The sequence below is a fragment of the Pezoporus occidentalis genome, unplaced genomic scaffold (assembly GCF_034315485.1).
Source record: "Pezoporus occidentalis ecotype Australia unplaced genomic scaffold, CSIRO_AGI_Poc_V1 ctg4, whole genome shotgun sequence".
NCBI classification, from domain to species: domain Eukaryota; kingdom Metazoa; phylum Chordata; class Aves; order Psittaciformes; family Psittacidae; genus Pezoporus; species Pezoporus occidentalis.
In genome coordinates this window covers 9,183,537-9,203,644 of record NW_026915724.1, presented here as the reverse complement: position 1 = coordinate 9,203,644, position 20,108 = coordinate 9,183,537, and the positions used below count along the sequence as shown (strand labels likewise).

The window sequence follows — 20,108 nt, the reverse complement described above, 5'->3', positions numbered from 1 at the left end:
GGGAATTTGCCAGCAGGTGCCTATAGGTAAGGTGGCAGCTCATCTCATCACCCTGATACCCAGAGAAGCACCACACAAGAGGGGAGTCCAGGATGTGACATCTCTTAATACCCCCATGTTGTAAACTGTCACCTTACTCTGGTGACACCTGTGTTGGATAGCTGCCTGCTAGAGGGGAAATGTGGAAAACCAGCAACAGGCAGGTCCATACTGATACAAGCAGTTGCCCTGATGGAGCTCTGGGAAGCTGAACCCAAGTTTCTGTGGGGAACAGTGTCACTGAAGCGACATTTAATCGCTGGGCCAGGATTAAAGAGGGAAGGGGACAAGGGTGCAGTGGTGGTAGAAGCCAGGAGGGGGAGTCTGAGCCCAGGAGAAGGAAGGGGAGACAGGAAAAACGCTCTTCACCTGCTTCCTTGGTGGTGGGCTTGATGTGGCACATGGTGGGGGACAGCAGAAACCAGTCAGGTCATTCTCGCAGGCAAAGAGCCTGCCTGTGTGTGACCTTGCCTGCTTGCTACCAGCCAGGTCGGCAGGCTTCTGCATCTCACCTAAACCCAAGACATTCGATAAGGGGTGGGTCAGTGGTATCATCAGCCAGGTAGCAATGAGTAGGTTTTACACTCGGGCTATTAATTACTGTGACCATTTTGTCCTGTGAACATCAGGTATGTTGGGTTTGAGTGCGCGCTTGCAAAACTGTGTGCATATATCTACTGAAAAAATTCAATCTAGAAATAATTTATAGACCTGTATATATGCACACATATGATTAATTGTACTAGTGACTAAATAAATCCATTTCATCTAATCTTTAATTCACGGGACATGCACCCTCAGTTTCCTGCTGGCATACACAGCTGTAATCAAACTGCTATCCACTCCTTTCCCACCTTTATAATGTGAAAATGTGCAGGCTGTGGACATACATAATTTTTAAACTGCGTTTGTTTACTTCTGTGTACCCTTGCTATGAAATAATGCTTAAACACTTCCATAACTGAAAATAACATACATAGTATGGTAACTTCTGGAAAATCGGACCAAGACTAACCAAAGCAGGCCCCAAGGAACAGCAATTTATTCATTTATTTTGTATTTGTCTTAAACTGAACTGATCTCAATGGGTATGTTTCTAAAGTAAGTTGAGGCCAGAGTCTGCATTTGAAAATTCTAATTTGGTTTTCAAATAGGTAGTGTACCTTTGTCAAATTTAATTCAAGCCTTGAAATATTCATGCGCTGATCTCTGAAACCATTTTCTCTTCCTTACTTGCCCCTCTTGAACCCTGTGAGATAATATCTAGAATGTATCCTCCCTCTTTTTCCCAATATCAACATGTGGTCCCCTTGAAACTATAAGCAGATTAAAAATTACTATGACTGGTGCCTAGGTGAGGGTAGGAGAGGGTTAATCAGAGAGAAAACAATCCTAGGACCAACCTAAGAAATGACTGTAACTGTGTTTTTAATCACCTTCATTTAGCCCTGCCGCAGACACCTCACAAGACAGCCATCACACAGTGAGTGCCACGAGCATTTCCTAATAACTTCTGTGACATCACCATCACTGATAAGGAGCTTGACCTTGCTTCAGTCCCCCTTGTGATGGTGATGTAGGTTTGTTGACAGCAGCTCTGACCTAGCTGTGAGGGAGCACGGAGTCCAGTATCTGCCGGAGCCTCTGGGACAGGCCCCTGCTGTTGAGCAGGCTGGAAGGAGCTGGTCTGAACCTGGCTGAGATGTTTTAGTAGTGTGGTTAAAACATAAATTATAATCCTACATTTGGGGAACTAGGATTCAAAATACTGTGTTTCACATTTATTATTACTGAATGGCCCCAGTCAAAATCAAATCTATTCCCAGTGGACTTGGAAAGCAGGCACTGAGATGTGGAGTAAAAGAATAATTCACTTTTCTAAAGTGCCTTCTAAACACAGACAGTAACTCTCAGTTGAAGACTGTTTCTGAAGACAGAAACAGATTGGGCTGCTCCTGGCCTTTGCAGTAGCTGAGTGAGTTTAGCATGCGATGCAGAAGCATTTTGTGCCAGTCACGTACGGTAGCTTCTCTTATTTCTCCTCTGTGTACTTTAAGCTGAGGAAAAATGTATTGCATCAAGCTGGATGTCAGCCTTGGAGCAATGTCTAGCTACTGGATTTCCCAGGGTTTCTATGACTTTGGTCATTGTTTGTTACTCTCCAAGAATAACAAATTCTCCTTGTCCCACAGCTTCACCTCACCCAGCAGGCACAAGGATCAACCAGATGAAATTCCTGTCTTTTGGTAGCATCTGACCCCCAGTGCAGGCTTACGTTGGGTCAGCTTTGAAAAGCAGTGACAACAACAAAGTTTCTAGGAGATCGATGTACAGAGGATTTTCCCTTAGCCCTGTTTTTGTTTAATCTTTGTCTACTGTGTCCTATAGGACAAAGCTCAAAAAAAAAAAAAACAAACAAAAAAAAACCAACCCAAATTTGTCATTTGCCCAGAAGGAGCGTGCTCAGTTGAAAACACATATTAAACTTTCTGTGATTATGATGAATCATGGAGCTGAGAGCGGACAAGTGTGCACATAATGTTTCCATTATATTGTCCTCTTTAAATTAAAGCTTGATGAGGATCAATGTCAGTGTCCTTGCTTTTGCAAGAAGAAAGGCAGTACTTCACCCAGAAGTAAGAAAGTAGTCAATACTTCTAAATGGGAAAAGTTAGAAATAGAGTATGTGTGTAAGAAACCCTGAACCTTCGGCAAAGGCACATAGCGCTCACCCACTATCTGAACATGGATAGAGATGTGATTTTTCACTCCTGTTACTTTATTGAAAGGATGTATGAGACTTTTATGGGAAGACAGGCTGAAATGCCTTCTCCAAAAATGACAGAGAGAAAATGAGCAAAGTATATCTGCAGCTGAAAGGAAAACCAGAGAAGAGATAATTACATAAAGTTATCTTTCTCCATTAAATTAAACTTTCACATTTCTTTTCTTGATTGACTAATCTCTTCAATTTGACAGATTTTGAGCTGGTGTTTTTTAATACCACCATGTAATGGTATCTGTTTCTCTCAATCTATTTCAAAACTTCTGCCAAGTAGATTTGAATTTTCTTTAATGAAAATACTTTACTTCCAGCTGGATACAGAAGTATCTATACATGATGGTATGTTTCACTTGAAAATACATTCTCTAAGTTCATTTGCTTAGGCTTAGAAAGAATATAGACAAGCAAATCTCAGATTTCTTTCTTTATGGTTGTTAATGTTCCAATTGCTCTATCAAGTTGAAAAAAAATCAAATTATAAATGTTTTAAACTCCCAATGAGTTACAGTATCATAAAAATAAGTTATGACAGTTTAAGTTAATTAAATAAAAAATGCAATAGCTCTTCCTATGGTGGTGCACATGGGAAAAGTTGCTGTATCTGTTCTGGGGGGAATTTCAAAGGCATTTTGCAAAAGCCTAGCAAAAAAAGTATCATGAAAATCCTCCATGATGCACTTTTCATTCTGTTGTATAATACAGTAATTTGAGTGCATTTTGTTAAGGATTTGCTTAAGATGCAGTGAACCATGTGATAAATGTTCCACATTTTGTTATACCAAACACAAGTTTGTCAAGCTGGACTTTGTAGGGCCTGGTATGACTGTTCATATTAAGCTTTGCTTTTCATATTTTTATTATTCTAATACAACTTGGAAATTGTGGCCATAACTTTAAAACCATTTTGTATTTTTATTTCATCATAATGCATGGAATAAGACATTAAAACAAAGGTAGTTTAGTTAGTTCTGTAACTTTATTTAATTAATATGCATAATCAGATACCAGGTTCTGGTATTCCTGTGCGATGTCTCTCAGCTGTATCTTTCCTCTTGATATGCTTTCCTTTTTACTTAGCTTTTCTGCTTTCCTTCTTATCTTCTTTCTTGGCCACCTTTTACTTCTGCTTCCTATGTCTCTCCCCCTTCCTATACTCCTGCCTCTTTCTACCTTCATGTTTTTTTCTCTTTCCATATTCCTTTCCATTTCCATTGTGCTTTCATTGTCCTGCATTCTCCGTGGTGTTCCTTTTATTTCCCTGTTTTTTTTTTATTTTTTTTTTTGTCTTGCTCTCCTTTCCCCAAGTTCCGTTTTTCTGATGGTGCAAAGTTAAATTATGAGGAGAGCAGAGTCAGGTGCACGCACACAGTGGCTCCATTCCAATGTCAAATACTGTCTTACGAGGATGAACACTGATACCCATGTTTGCACACAGATAGAATGCTGAGGAGTAACTCTGATCCTAAGGTAGGTTGTATTTGGTGGTTTACAGACAGATAAGGAAACAGCTTCTCTGACCCAGTAACCTTCTAATTTAGCAGTAAAAGATGGTGAAAGATAAGCTTAGAAAGGCACAGGACATGCTGCCCTAGTATGTGGGTTTTCTTTGTGATTCCATCACAGATTTAACATGTGATCCGGGGCAAGCCATTCAATCTCAGTGCATCTGTTTCTTCATATGAAAAGGTGAGGATCACAGATGCCTGCCTTACAAAATAATGTGAAAGGAACATCAGTAATACATGCATCAAGCACTATGGGAGGGTCTGTTAGAATTGTAAATTATTGACGCTAATTTTTCTCTTAAATACATCATTTTGTCCATCTTTTGAAGTGCAGTGCACACAAATACAACAGAACAATTATTTCCTAATAGATCCAAAATAGTCTTATGCATGTGGAGTACTGCAATCACTTGGCATCAGTGTGACAAGCTTCCTTGACTATCTGATTTCTGATAATCAGTGCTGCATAATCGGAACCTCTCCACACCCTTTTAACCATTTCTAGCCCTCTAACAGCTTCTTAAAGATTTAACTCTCTTCACTGTTGAGACAGCTAAGAAATGTGTGCAATACAGTAGCAAGCACTGTACAGAGCAATTTTTGCTTGGGGTAAACCTCTCAAGCGGAGATATCTTTGCATACTTGCAGATGTAAATATACAAAAATATAGACTGTATAGAGACAAGGGGACAAATACCAACTCCTTTAATGAAGTTCTTTGTATTGCTTGTCTGGTAGTTGTCAATGTATGGATTGTGATACCACTGTGTTCCTTTTTAATGTGTTTTTAAGGGCTGAAAGCATTGTGTTTCATTTACTGACATATGTTCAAACTGCTTGATCTTGGGGATAAAACACACACTTTCGTACATGCTTGGTCTGTAGCAGAACCTGTTCAAGCTCTCCCTAACTCTGGTGTGAATATCATCACCAGGGTTGGAAGGGACCTCTGCTCGAGGCAGGAGCAGCAGTGTGGTCACAAGACTGCCTAGGGCTTTATCCAGTCAGGTCTTGAAAATCTGTAAAGATGGGGACCATACAACTGCTCTGGGCAGCCTGTGCTGCTGCCTCACTGTCCTCATGAGGAAAAAGTTTTTTTTTTATTTCAGTTTGTTGTTTCAACTTAAGCCCATTGCCTTGATCCTCCCACCTTGCACCTCTGTAAGGAGCCTGGCTCCATCTTGTTGATAATCTCCCCATAGGTTCTCCAGGCTGAAAGAGCCCTGGTCCTGCAGTATCTCCTCACTGGGCAAGTATATTGACTGGTCCCCCTTCATCTGATGAGTATGCAATGTTGCATCCTCCAGGTTATTGACAAAGATGTAAAATGTCCCAGGACAGGCTCCTGTGGTGCAGAGTACAACCTTTTAACCACCACATTCCGAGCCCAACTATCCAACCAAGTTCTTTGCCCACCCAGTTTTCTACCCCTCGAGACTATAGCACTGCAACTTGAATACAAGAATACTGTCAAAGACAGAGTTGAAAACCTTGCTAGAGTCAAAGTAAATTTTACCCATTGGTGTTCTTTGCCCAGCATCTTCTCCATTTTTGCATAGGAGGCAATCAAGTTGGCCAGGTATGATTTACCCTTGGTCAACCTACGCTGGCTCTTTCCAGTCACTTTTTCTTCATGTGCCCAGCAATGTGCTCCAAGAGCAGTCACTCCATAATTTCCTGTAAAAAACCTGACTGTGTTTGTGCAGAACTGATTCTGCAGAACAATAACCTGGACAGAAATAGTTTTGCTTTTGGCTGGGTGACACCTGTGATCCAGTTTGCTGCAGAGCCATGCTTTCACGTGTGCCATGACATCAGTGGAGGTGGTGTGGAGGTGGGAACCAGTTCAGGGCAGGGAGGGTGGTGACTGCTTAAACCACGTTGAGTGTCACCACTAAATGCACTAATGGCATACACTAGATGTTAAAACTTGAGATCCACACACAAATGTATATGAAGCTTGCTTCTCTGTGACCATGTAAAAGTTTTGGCAGCTTCCTTGACAAAATATTGCATATTCAGGGGAAAAATGACATATTTGCAGCAAATAATTTGTCTATTTAGTGCATGCAGTTTCAGTAAACAGAGTAGGATTTGCGTTTTCTTACTCTCTTGTTCCATGTTATACTCTGCCTTCGTTTGGTAGGTTGTAATCTCTTCTCAGGTGAAAATGGTATGTAAAGAGATGAAGTTTTGAGGAAAAGGCTATTAGGGCTTTTAAATATTTTCAGAGTAAAAAAGGAAGCCGACAGCATGACTGTGAAATCTGTGCGTGGTTCCCATATCCTTGTTGCAGTACCTAATGATTACAGGGTTTTTGTAACTGCATAAACGTAACTGCTTCCATGCACTACCTCAATAAAAGCCAAAACAAGCAAAACCCACCACCACTATTTGTTTTAGAAATCAAATTAAAATGTAAAAGTTAAGGAATTAAAATAAAAAAGAGCTGTGCTTACTTTACACTTCTGAAGTGTATTTACTATTTTGTGTTTATAAGAAACAATGACTTAGGAGTGCATTTGGGTATTCTTTTAATTTGAGTAAATGTTCCACTGACTTTTTTTGCTTAACATTTACTTCAGATCTCTGTCTTTTGAAAGTGACAAGTGAAGACTGCCAGTGTATGGGTTGACAGAGCAGATAAGGATCCCAGTTCCAAGAATGGCATGCAATCCACTTTTCTCTTTTCTAAATAAATTCAAAATAATAATGTAAGTGTGATGCTCTAAGGATATAAGTGAATTGTTATAATAAAAGGTATAGTTTCTCCCTACAAAATTATCCTAAAGTGAATAGTTTTCTTTAAAGTGGCATGTTTTAAAGCACAGGCCAGAAATCCTAAGTAAAAAGCAAATGAAGGTGGAGGTTATGAAGGAATAGTGGACAAAAGGTAGTGCAGCACTTTCTTTTTAAGCCTTAGTAGAGAAATCACAGTGTTCCATATGCCTCTATATGCAACATAAACTCCAAAACGAATTTGACATATTAAACGGAACATTTGAGGTTACTCTGCTAGTCTATGTGAACTCTGTGTGAAGAAATTGAGAGCATGTGCTCAGATCATAAACTCAATACCAGCCCACTTTAATCCCTGACAGCGATTCTGTTTAAGTCCCATTGAACCAATCTTCATGTTATGTGATAGCACTCTTTTCATTACCCAAACCCCTTATGGTTCATATACATGCTTCCAGCTCATCTGTTATCAAACCAGTCAAGTCACTAGTTTCAACAGCTTTGGCATCATCTCCAAGCTGCACTCCTACAGGTCTAAACTTGTTGTTTCTTTCAGCAAGCCCTGGGTGCCTCCCAGAGTGGAGGTGGCTGTAATCATGCATCCCCACCTCCATCGTGCCGTTCACAGTTTCTTCTTCTTGAACATGTATGTAAGAGCAAAAGTACTAGAGCAGTGGGAGATGATTAATTTCCAGTTCATAGTGACACATTTGCTAACAAATGCATGTTTGGCACCTTGTCAATGCTTTTTTCTATTCCCGAGCCCTGCTCTGTAAATCACCAGGTTCTGTTGTTATGTTTCCCATGTGTTTTGTCAAGAAAATGAAATTCAACTTTCCAAATTACCACATGTAAGACATTTAATGCCTTAACTTCTGTAATCTCTTTGTAGATCAGACCCTTTTTTTTTTTTTTGCTGCATATTTCTATACATCACTGTTAAAAAAAAGGAACTAGTAATTACTATTCAATGGTCTATACAGAAAAGTGGTGGAGGTTCTGTCATAGGAACATGAGTCACTGCACTTGATGGAACTAAAGTTTCTGCTATACCCATACTTTGTTTCTGACAGTGGCCAGTAGGAGAGAGACTTAGGAAAAATGTGTAGGAAATATTGTTCCCTCTTCTTGGCAGGTTTTTCTCTGTGTTGCACAACAGGAGATGTTCTGACTGTATAGAAGAGGGAAAAAAAATATAACCAAAAAAGAATTAATCATGGAACAGGTTGTCCAGAGAGGTTGTGAACCCACACACCCCACCCCCCCCACCTCCCGGAGGTTTTCAAAAGCCCTAAACAGCCTGGCTTGTATTCAGTGTTAATCGTGCTTTGAACAGGAGTATGACAAGGTGACTCAGGTCCCTCCAACCTCAGTGATTCATTGACTCTAGAAACCTTATAGGTGTAATTGTCTCTTCTGCAATCAGAGAGCTATCACATCTCAGAGCAGTTCTCACCCTGATTGCATGTGTTTAAATCTGTTCTTCATGAAATGAACAGCTGCAGTTTTGTCTGTTCTAAAGGCAACAGTATTTAGACTAAAATTTCATAGAATTTTATTCTGTCTGAGGCTATGATTATTTTTATTCAAACATTGGATGAAATGCCCCCCTTAAATGCATGGACTGGCAGCTATCAAAAAGAAATCTGACATTTGCCATACACCTTCTTCTGTTGAAATAAGTATTCTTGGTTAAAAAAAAAAAAGAAATAAAATTATAACTAGGTCCCCATGGGGAAATTCTTTTGATTATATCTGAGATGTGTTTCATGGGATGTATCTGCCCTGCTTTCTACAAAAATAATGCAACATCCCTCTGTTGATGCTATGAACATCCTGTAATTGCTTTCTGTTTATCTCTTTATCTGTGTGCTTATGGACTTTAGTAACAATAAGAAGTACTTAAGTATTATTAAGTTAATTGCACATTCAAAATAATCAACAAACAGTTTGAGTTTTTTTTGTTGTTGTGATGTTTCAAATTTCTGAAACAACCTAGAAATTAACCCTGCAGATCAGTGTCTTGGCAGTTACAGCTAGGGCCAAAGTCCTACTCAATCTGAGAAAAACATATGTGCCCCATCCAGTAGTTCTGGCAAGGCTAAAGGAGAGCACAATTAACGAGCATGTAAGCACAGGATCTCATGAATCTCCATTCCAGTAGAGACCACTTGAAAATATTTTTGTATTGTGAAGGAACTAATTTAAGTAAAGGATTCTGATAATACATTGATTTCAGACTGTGAGTGAAGGTGTGCATTTTTGCCTTTTCTGAAAATCATCCATGAAGCTAAGGGCATACAATGCCTGTCAGATCTCAAAGGATAAGGGCCCTTTGGCAATCCAGGCATACGTACCATTTTTTGTAGAACTTGACTTGGGATAACTAAACTAAAAGATTTTCTGTCATGTTTGATGAACAGGATGTAAAAATCATTTGTCCTTTACAATGTCCTAGGAGGCAGAGAAGACATTTCAGAGCTGGTCCAACATGGCTTTGATGAGAAAGTAATTAAAGTCACTGGCTGAGCTGTCCACGTGTTTGAGTCAGATAACAATGTAATTGACTGTAATGGTCCCTGTGCTGAAAGACAGTAATCGGAAGATAGATGTGACTGAAAACCAAATTTGCTAAGGGGAATTTTATTGACATATCCAGCTAGTAGTAATAAGTAAAAAAATTAACTTTACTATATGCAAAAGTTAAATAGGTTGTGCTATGCTGATTTTTGAAGAGAAAAAGAGAACATAATTTGGTGTCTAGATTATTTTCTTTGCTTCATGATAATAACCTGCTATTCATAATTTACAGTTACAGTTATCATCTCTATTGTGCTGCAGCAGTTATCACATACGCACCATATATGCAGCTCTACCAACAGCAGATGACTTTGCAAGTACTGCTGATGGGCTCAGCCTACATTGCAGACTCATCACAGCATACAGTAGTTTTAGGAGCTCATCTTGTCCCTCTTCAGGATGGTTAGAAACTAATTTTAACTACAGATAATTTTGTGATTTGCAGGCAAAGAAGTCAGTTTGACATACTCCTCTTAGCCTGATAGAATTAATTTTAAATGCTTTGGCAGCTTTTCTCCATGCTGCTGTTAAAAGAATTGTAGATAATGACATGACTCACAACTGATCTCAATCCTTCCTCTAAAGGAAGAAAATAGCAACCCCTACAAAAACCACAGCCAACCTAATCCTTTTTGGTCATCATGCAGCTTGAATTGCCTTTTTATTCCCCCCAGTTTTTTGTCAATTCATTCTCACGTGATTATTTTGGAATGCAAAGTAACCAAGCATACATATTCTGATTTTTTAACTGTATTAGGTTTTCCACCTATGCTTAGAAAAAAATAACATTTTCCACCTCTTTTACAAGATCTGATGCTCTGAGTTACATTGTGAAGTTCCTTCACTGTACTCCATAGATAGTCCATTTGCTTCTGAAAATAATTCTTCCAAAGGACCCAGGGTGACACAGTCTGAGTCTGAACATAAACCATTAGTGTTGTTTTCCTTCATTGCGGTTTCATGCATCTGTCATTCTTGAGCAACTAGTTTAATCTGTGCAAACTTGAAAACAATAACTAAGCACCATACAAGCCTTTACCCAAATGGTCCTAGAACCTGTAACAAACCTGCAAAAGGTGCTGCTGTTTCAGCTTGTGCACCATCTAAGTAATTGATGACTCTCATCTCAGTATTCAGGCACCTCTAAAAACCAGCTTGCACTTCTGGGTAAGGAAAGGTTGCTTGTTCGTATTCTTCCCTAGAGAGACATCTAGTTTTGCTCCTGAGACTCAATGCATGTTGGAGTACAATGGTCATAGCTCTCTGTCTGTCAGTGATGTATCAGTCCTTAAGGAGGTTTTGCTCCCTACTTAGTCAAAGAGCACCAAGAGACCTTTCTATGAACCAGGATTTAGCTCTAAATTTCAGGAGCACAATTCTTACAGTTGCTGAGGTAAGACACTAGTGTCACTTTTAAAAATACCCTGAATTTGCATTATTGACAGAAAAAGCTGCACACCTTTAATTTGTACATTAAGTAGGTTGGATTTGAAAGAAACAAAACCTGTTCCATGTTTTTCTTCCAGCAATACTGTTCTTCCAGCAACTTTTTAGCAAAGAAGAATGCTAAAAATTTTTGGCATATATGAATCAATCCAGACTGAAAGGTGTTAAGTGGAAAAAAGCAGTCAGGGATAGCAAGGGATCATACTGATAGTAAACAAGGATGACATGATTTGTACCACAGGTGTATATACTGGCCTCCTCCTGCTCTGGCCACCTATAACCAGTAGGTGATGAGGTGCACATCATTTGTACACCTATGCAGTAGAAAGGCATGCACGACTTTAAATGTCTATTCTGGTCTCATAAACTGGTTATTCAAATTCAGCCTGTATACACAAGGTAGGTTTCAAAGCACCATATTTATTCCTGTCCCCTTCTGAAGCTGACCACTTGCGCTTGTGCTGGCGCAGCAGCTTATGACATTACTTTCTGAACTGGATAACTTAAATGATCAGAGTTTTTAAACTCTTGATTTTCTCAAAGGTTTCCTTAATACTACAGATGTTTCTGATGATGGGGTGAAGTTTAAGGCATATGAGGGAAAAGGGGGAGAAAGAAAACAAGAACTTATTAAGCCAGTGTTGCTATTGAGGAAAAGGTATGTGAGACCAGACCTTCAGCCATTAAAAACACAAGTTTGAAAAAATATAAACCAATTAAAGAAAAAAATAATTTAAAAATCACATTTAGCACTCCATGTGTTATTGGTCAGTTCTTTGTAGATGACTGTATTGATGCTTCAAATCTATATTTCTCCTTTAGACTATAGTTCAGTAAAATCCTTAAACAGGCTCTTTGCTTGAAGTGTTTGAATGCTGATAAATGTCTTTAAACATACATTATGGAAGGAAAGAGTTATTTATTTTTTTTCTTGTACAAATGGCATTTTTCAAGTTAGCTGTTCACACACTTTAGCCTTGCCAAAGAAGACTGTGTACGTCTTTCAGACAACAGTGGCCTGTGATCACTGAAATGAAATAGCTGAAGCCCCAGAAGTGCTTCAGCTTTTCAGGTTTACTGAGATGCAGAGGCAGCAACACAATAATTCTTTTCAAAGCATATTAGTATTTGCTCAAAGTAGGAAAGCGAAAGCAATTGTGACCTAAAATTCCTTTTTAGGGCCAGTATCACAAGGCACTTATGCTAATTTATAGTCACATTACTGATTAAATGCTCGGTTCTCCTGCACTCTTCTTGGCAGACTTTTACTACCTTTCCGTTGTCTAGCGGTAGGATTCCTGAGGCCACACAGATCCTGCTGAAACTAACCCTATGCACAAACAAAATGTAAGCTTTCAACCAGATCATATTGCCAAACGACCATCCGCAAAGCTGCACAAGTGCTGCTCCTGGCACAATGAATGTGTGAACAGGATGGAGTAGGAGCCTGGGAGCCCTATGGGGAAGAGTAGAGGTGGCTGGAAGACCTCATCCCTGTTTTTCTGGAGGAGAAATTTCCACTCTCCATCCAAGAAGCCATGTTTAATCAGAAACCTATTAGTAAATTGGAGGTTTACTTAGAGCAGGTCAAATGCAAAAGCTCAGTGAGAGTATTTGAACGTGCCAGAACGAATAAAACCAAATACTTACGTCTTAGAAATGGATTGGCCAACTTTACAGTCATTATGAAGAAGAAAAAGAAGGTATTCAGTCTTCAGCAACAGCTCTTTACAAGGTGAGGGCAGGGGCTTGGTTTATGCTTCTGATACCTAGAGAGGGTAAAGGAGGTGCTGAGATAAATGTCAAATCATTGTTTGTATTGCATTTTTTTCCTCAAGTCTTTTCACAGAATGTCGTGGTTTAAACCCAGTCAGGTAACTTGTTCACTCACTCCCAGTGAGTGGTGCCGAGCTGACAACAATCAAGGTCCGTGTACCCCCCCCCACCGGGGTTCTCCCCCACTCCCGGAGGAACGGGGAGGAGGATCGAAAAAAGTGCGACTCCCACGGGTTGAGACAAGAACAGTCCAGCAACCAATGTACACAAATCACCACCGCTACTATCAACTACAACAATGATAAGGGAAAATAACAAGGGAAGAGAATACGATACCACCGGCCAAGAAAACAAGTTCCACCCGGAAGCCCGTGTCCTTCCGGGTAACTCCCAGTCACCCCCCACCCCGGGCATGACGTGCTGTGGTATGGAATACCTCCCTGGCTAGCCCAGGTCAGGCGCCCCGTCTCTGCTTCCTCCCGGCTTCCCCTCCTCCCTGGCAGAGCATGAGCCTCACAGAGTCCTTGGTCAGGGTAAACATCACTTAGCAACAACTGAAAACATCGACTTCACCAACACTGTTCTCAGGCTGGAAGTCAAAACACAGCAGTGCACCAGCTAACACAAAGGAAAAAAAAAACATGACTACTACTGCTGAACCCAGGACATTATCCACCCCTTATTCCATACCATTCACGTCGTGCTCAGATCCCACATTTTCAATACACCATCGCTCTCCCATATATATACATCCATGTACATACAGACCAAGAGGAAAAAATCATTTTCTTAGTGCATGGACCAATCCCTATAATGCTGCCGAGTCCATTCGGTCCATGATGTTCAAAGTTCAGAAGTCAGCTCCTTCTGACTTTGGTCACTGCTGCAAGCCTTGGGGACCAAGTAAGATGGTAAAGTAACAAGCTGGACATCAGTGAATGAGCACATGGATCAAGGCCACGTGTGAGAAGCTTGTCTCCAATGATATGTACAGCATCACCCAGAACTTCCGTGACCAGCAGATCCAGTAGAATCCAATTATGAAGTGTCCACTTCTCTGTTTGTTCCGGAACAAGTTGTTTATTCTTTGCAGGCTATTTCTGCAGTTGCCAGAATCTCCACATCTCTAGTGGTTCCTTTCCTACTTTAAAGGCTAGGAAAGGCCTGAAAGCATTGAATGATGAGTGGGTTTTGTCTTCACTTCCAGCTGCTTTGTGATACCAGCTGTGGCATCTGCGGGTGGCCTCCTCTTTGCCAGTGAAGCACAGAAAGAAAATGGTCCTCTGGTTTGGCTGCAGTGATTATCACTGTGGTTTGAGTCGCAACTGTACTTGTTGCTGGGGGTGGTGTAGCTGCTGTGCTTGGAGCTGGGCTAACCGCGCTGTCTGTTGTAGTTGAAGTTTGAGCAGCTGCTGTACTTGCTGCTGGGGTAGCTGCACAGTTCATTGCAGCCAAAGTTTGAGTAGCGACTGTCGCTTTGCCCTCAGATCCGCCGACATTCTTTTCCTTTTGAAGGTGCTGGATAGTGTTGAACAAGGCCCTATAAGCATAGGCCAAGCCCCAGCACGTTGCCATGATTTGTCCATCTCTGGTATGGCCAGAATGACCACACACCTCATTTAAGTGTTTTACTAATTCTTCTGGATTTTGTAGTTGTTCGGTAGTGAAATTCCAAAGTACTGGAGGGGCCCACTGACCTAGATACTTGCCCATACTGTCCCACACACCCTGCCACTCATGGCTGTCCAGCCTCAGGGAAAATCTCTCGGTCCTCTTACATCGTCGTTTGACCCCAGACAAGACCCAAACCTGACTCTGCTTAACTCCTGAAATCAGTAGTGGGCAAAACACACTCTGTATGTGTGTTAGCATGGTGATTCCCATCACCATCAGCAAACAAGTCTCAACAGCATTAAAATGCCATTCAAAAAATTAAAAACTCTCAAATGTAAATGGTCTGGGGGGACGACTGGGAGGGTAAAAGAATGTCTCCTTCACAGGTTGAGCACCTGAGAAGGAGAAAAAAGATGTGTAATTGCTAAGCACCTCCATCATATACCTCCCAAAGTATAAAGGTGGTGACCACACTGGGAACATAAGCCAGATCAGTTTCATGATCAATGATTCTATTGTATTACAAGTCATTACCATAAAGCACAATGGGACAAAAACCTTAGCCCAAGCCCCACACTTGAAAAAGACTAATACAGCAAATACCGGATGGACGTAAGATACGATATACTGAAACTGTGAGATCAAGAGGAACAACCTTGAGAGCCAATAAATCAGCATTGTGACGAGTGACTATCAATCCAGTCAGATCTGTTCTTATCTCAACCCCTCGTGCCCCACGTTGGGCGCCAAAAAAAGAACTGTCGTGGTTTAAACCCAGTCAGGTAACTTGTTCACTCACTCCCAGTGAGTGGTACCGAGCTGACAGCAATCGAGGTCCGTGCCCCCCCCCCCACCGGGGTTCTCCCCCACTCCCGGAGGAACGGGGAGGAGGATCGAAAAAAGTGCGACTCCCACGGGTTGAGACAAGAACAGTCCAGCAACCAATGTACACAAATCACCACCGCTACTATCAACTACAACAATGATAAGGGAAAATAACAAGGGAAGAGAATACGATACCACCGGCCAAGAAAACAAGTTCCATCCAGAAGCCCGTGTCCTTCCGGGTAACTCCCAGTCACCCCCCACCCCAGCCATGACGTGCTGTGGTATGGAATACCTCCCTGGCTAGCCCGGGTCAGGCGCCCCATCTCTGCTTCCTCCCGGCTTCCCCTCCTCCCTGGCAGAGCATGAGCCTCACAGAGTCCTTGGTCAGGGTAAACATCACTTAGCAACAACTGAAAACATCGGCTTCACCAGCACTGTTCTCAGGCTGGAAGTCAAAACACAACACTGCACCAGCTAACACAAAGGAAAAAAAAAAACATGACTGCTACTGCTGAACCCAGGACACAGAAGAAAAAATGGTTTTCAAGGCAAAACTCATACCTAATTTACAGTGTGAGCTATTATTTAACAAAAAGCAAGCTTTGACTGGTAAAGCCAATCAGCAGTTGAACTGAAAGTATATATTTTTATGCTGTTTGAAGACTAACCTTAGGTCTGGTCTGAACAGGGGTCTGTCTTTATTTTAGTCTTAATGGGTAATGATTTAGTTTCCCTGAGCTTAGGCATTTAAAATCTGAATCCAAACATTTTACTGTGTTCCCTTTTTACTTTACTTCCAGTTTGAGTGTTCTGAATTGACTAGGGAATAGAGTAATGCAGAGAGTTAAGTGTAGTACCTCCAAGATGTCTCAGGCTCTGAGTCACTGCAACACCTTGTGCTCACTTCCTAATCTCCTCCTTACCTTGCTTGCACCTCAGATAAAATTAAGACAGTAAATTTCCTTACCAAAAAACCTGCATGGTGCACTCATCTCAGTAGTGACTGAGCAACTGAACATATAGAGGCTCAGCAAGGATTAGTTATTTTGCACAGCACTTTGAAGATGAAAATGATTTGTTAAGTTGTAAGGCACAGTGTAGGCTTCTTGACCCAAAAGGTCAGTTCACAAGAAGAAAAAACCTCCAAACCAGCCATGTTGCCCTTGTTGCTCTGCAGGCTCCTGGTCACTGCTGTTCTGACTGCATGAACCCATCTCAGCCTCATCTGGTTGCAAATGCTTGTTTCTTCAAAGTTCCTAAGTGCAGGAGGTTTTGTAACTCAGCTCTTTAGCATTTCCAACTGGTTCAACCAGCATACAGGCTGTTAGGGTCTGCTCCTTAACCATCTAACTTGCCTCATTTTGTACTTCACCTAGGCTAGAGGAAGGCACCTACCTTGGTATTGGGGATTGAACTGCAACACGCAGCATCACAGTGTGTTTGGGTGACTGTGGGTGAAGGTATCAATATAGTGTGAGCTATGTCTCCTAAACAGTTTCTAACAGATTCCTTGATAGGATGGTGCCCTCCCTAGCCTAACCAATTTTCATCTTAGATCTACACAGCAGCATCCAGCATTTTAGGAAATAGCATGAACTTTGAAGTAATTTTTGTCTGTCAGCTGAGGTGATGGCTAATTGAAATGATTGTCCAGCAGCTTCTTCATATTGAAATATTGTTTACTGTTTCAGGTACAGAGGGAGAATAAACCCTACTTAAATCATAGTCCTTATGAGTTTCTCCATCCAGGCAAGTCACTGTGCTTGGAGTAGTAAATGCTGTCACATGCTATCCCTCTCTCAGAGAAGACAATGTTGCCAATGCTGCAGCACCTACCATCCCTAGCCTTTTAGGAGTTTCTCTAGCTAGTTAAGACTTTAGCTCTCTACCATGAGATATGGGTCACCCAGACAGCTGTAGTCATAATCCATGATAGTATCTTTCCCTGCACCATTTAAGGAATTAACTCTTTCTATATTTACTTTCCATTCACAATAACTATGCATAGTTGCTACTTGTTACCTCCATTTTACATTAGGGAAGATGATTTCAGCTAAATAAAGTGAATATCCCATTTCCATCCAAGCACAAAGTCTAAAACCCAGGGTCCCTTGGGTCACCAATGTCTACAGCACCTAGAATAATTCTGAGGTCTCAAATTTTATATTTCTGTTTCACTCAAATACCATTAGATGGAATCCTAGTGAGATGCAAGAAAAATTGAAAGTGGCCCAGAGCTGGACTATTCTGTTACTCAAAGAATGATGCTAAAAAAGGTGACAGAAACCTTCGAAGAATTAGAGATGTATACTGAGAGATGCCTAAGCATATAGTCTGGTACAAAACACCTCGGACCCAGATTTACTGAGTCACTGAAGCATGATTTTCTCTAGCCCTACTGGAATTCCTAGAGCTTCAGGATTGGAGCTGCTTTATTTAAAAGATATCTTCAGAGAAAGTCTGTACTAATGATGCTTGTGTGCATAAGCAAATTTTAGTTATAAAGCTAAAATGATCACCAGTCTTTCCCTCTGTTTCTTCATAGCTGCTTAATGTGTTTCTAAATTGTGAGGCTAATAGAACTGATGGTTATATGGACTATGTTGAGTTGATTTCTTTTTTTCCTTAGATAGCTATCTCACTTTCCTTTAGTTTCACTGAAAATCCATGTTCACTGAGCTTCAAATTTAGACCTAAAGTGTCTTTCTGTCCACTCCTCTTGTTCATCCTATGTTAAATGTGAACATGAAATTGTCTTTTTGAAATCCTTACCTTATCTTCGAAAGGCCTTTGTACCTTTGAATATTTGGGAGTATTAATAAGCTCCTGGTTCCTTCTTAAAGAGGGCATTTTTAAGAAGAGTGCAAGACAGGAAGGAAAGATAAGACTTCTTTGACATCAGGAAGCTACCAGTAACCTTTCTAATGCTGTAGCCCAATAAAAGTTACTGTAAAATAAGAACTTCTCAGGATATGGAGAATGTCAAGAAATCCACATTTGAAATATATTTAGATGTGCAGATGGCTGTCACCTTAAAACAAATGTAAATGACAGCCTTAGATGAGTAACTGGTTGGCATAAATAAAGCTTTTATCAGAAACTCTTAATATATGTGGTGACCCTTATGTGACTGCAAACTGCTGCGTCTGTCTGTAAAGAACCTGGTTAATCACAGTATTATCAGCACTATCAAAGAAGCTCTTAGAAATGAGTCTGATTGTCCTTTTAAAAATGCACTAGAGAGACTGAACACTACCTTTGAATGATGTAACTTTTGCTTAGCAATTTCAAGCATTCCACCCGGTTTGTATAAGTCCTCTTAATAGCTGCAATGGCAGCAATGAATCAGTTCATGACATGCTTATCTGATCCATTCTAAACAGATGCATTTGAACGGTCTCACATCCGTACAGCCCATAGGTAGTGCACTACCTGTGTTTACATCACCAGGGTATGAGAAAATCAAGGCAGCTTCTCTTCTAACCTTTCCAAAGCTAAGAAAAGGCTTTCTTATGCAATGGCATCACTAACAAACAGTGGGCAAAGTACAGAGGAACAGAAGGAAGAACTAGTCAGTGCACACGCACAAGCGTGATAAACTGGCTGATCTTTATGGACTTATTGACTGAGCTCAAGTGCAATACCCATTTGTATCAATTTAATACCTGACATGATAATAATATAAAGACTTGCGATTAAAGGGACCTTCTAAAGCTGGATGAAGGCTCAAAGGCTTACACCAGCCATTTGGCGTACTGCCCCGGTATTGCAGTGGCCTGCAGAAAAATGGACAAGGATGTGAGCAAGAGGACAGAAGACAACATTGTGCTGTCTTCTGTTTCTGGCAATCAGGAAAGTGCTTGACTGCCATAGCTGTTAATCAAGTATTCATCGCGTTTATGAGCCAAGTTAAAGCTGTGTGTCCACTGTACACCTAACTATTTCCATAAATCAATTGTAGTTGTACCTGAGTTTCCTAGAGGAGCCTGAAGTTATTTGTTTGAAGTCACACTGGGTAATGTAATAACTGCATAATGTTAGCAGAACCTTTTAGTCTATATGGAGAAATACGCTTACATTTCAAATATTTTTTCTATTAAACTTCCAGAAGTTAGGAAAAGCCCTTTTCAAGTCTCTTTATAGACTCATATTTCAACTTACTTGAAATACTTATATAGAAGGGAGACCTAAACTTCAGCATTGAGACATTAAACTAGAATATCTTATTTTTCTTTAAGCTGCTTCTAGATTTGACCTAGTTTGGTCCTCTGTAGCTTACAAAATCCTCAGAGGAAAGTAAGAGAAAGATGTAATCTCTAAGTAGGCTGTGAATTGATGATTTCCATGAAATGCCTTTATAACTATGATGACAGCTTACACTGGAAAACATAAATAGTATTATTTTTGGAATAATTGGAAAAAATAAGTATTCTTACATAAGGACCACAGGTCCTGAAAGCTTTTGCAATAGAAATATATCAGCCTAAGGTATTAACTGGTTTTGGTTAAGACCTGGATCAATAATATGTTGTGCATCCCATTAGGTAGTATGTAGTAGGTCATCTTGCACCTATTTCTTACAGTGTTTCTTACGTGTGCTACCAAGCAAATCTGCATTTTTTAGCTGAGGCTGTAGTTTGGGTTTTTTAGCTATAGAGGTCCCCAGTTGAGTCTTTCAAATTTTGGCCAGTATGGATATCCTTATAATAGTATCAAAAGACTTCAGCTACATAGTGCTTCATTGATAGATACTACATAAAACTTTCCCATTATAAAATGCACAGCTGACACTTATT

General features: G+C 40.5%; 1 protein-coding gene across 1 annotated transcript in view; it reads left to right on the top strand.

Annotated features, from left to right (window-relative positions):
* XKR4 (XK related 4) overlaps positions 1-20,108 on the top strand; it is a 232,276-nt gene that overhangs the window by 179,892 nt on the left and 32,276 nt on the right. The window lies entirely within an intron of this gene.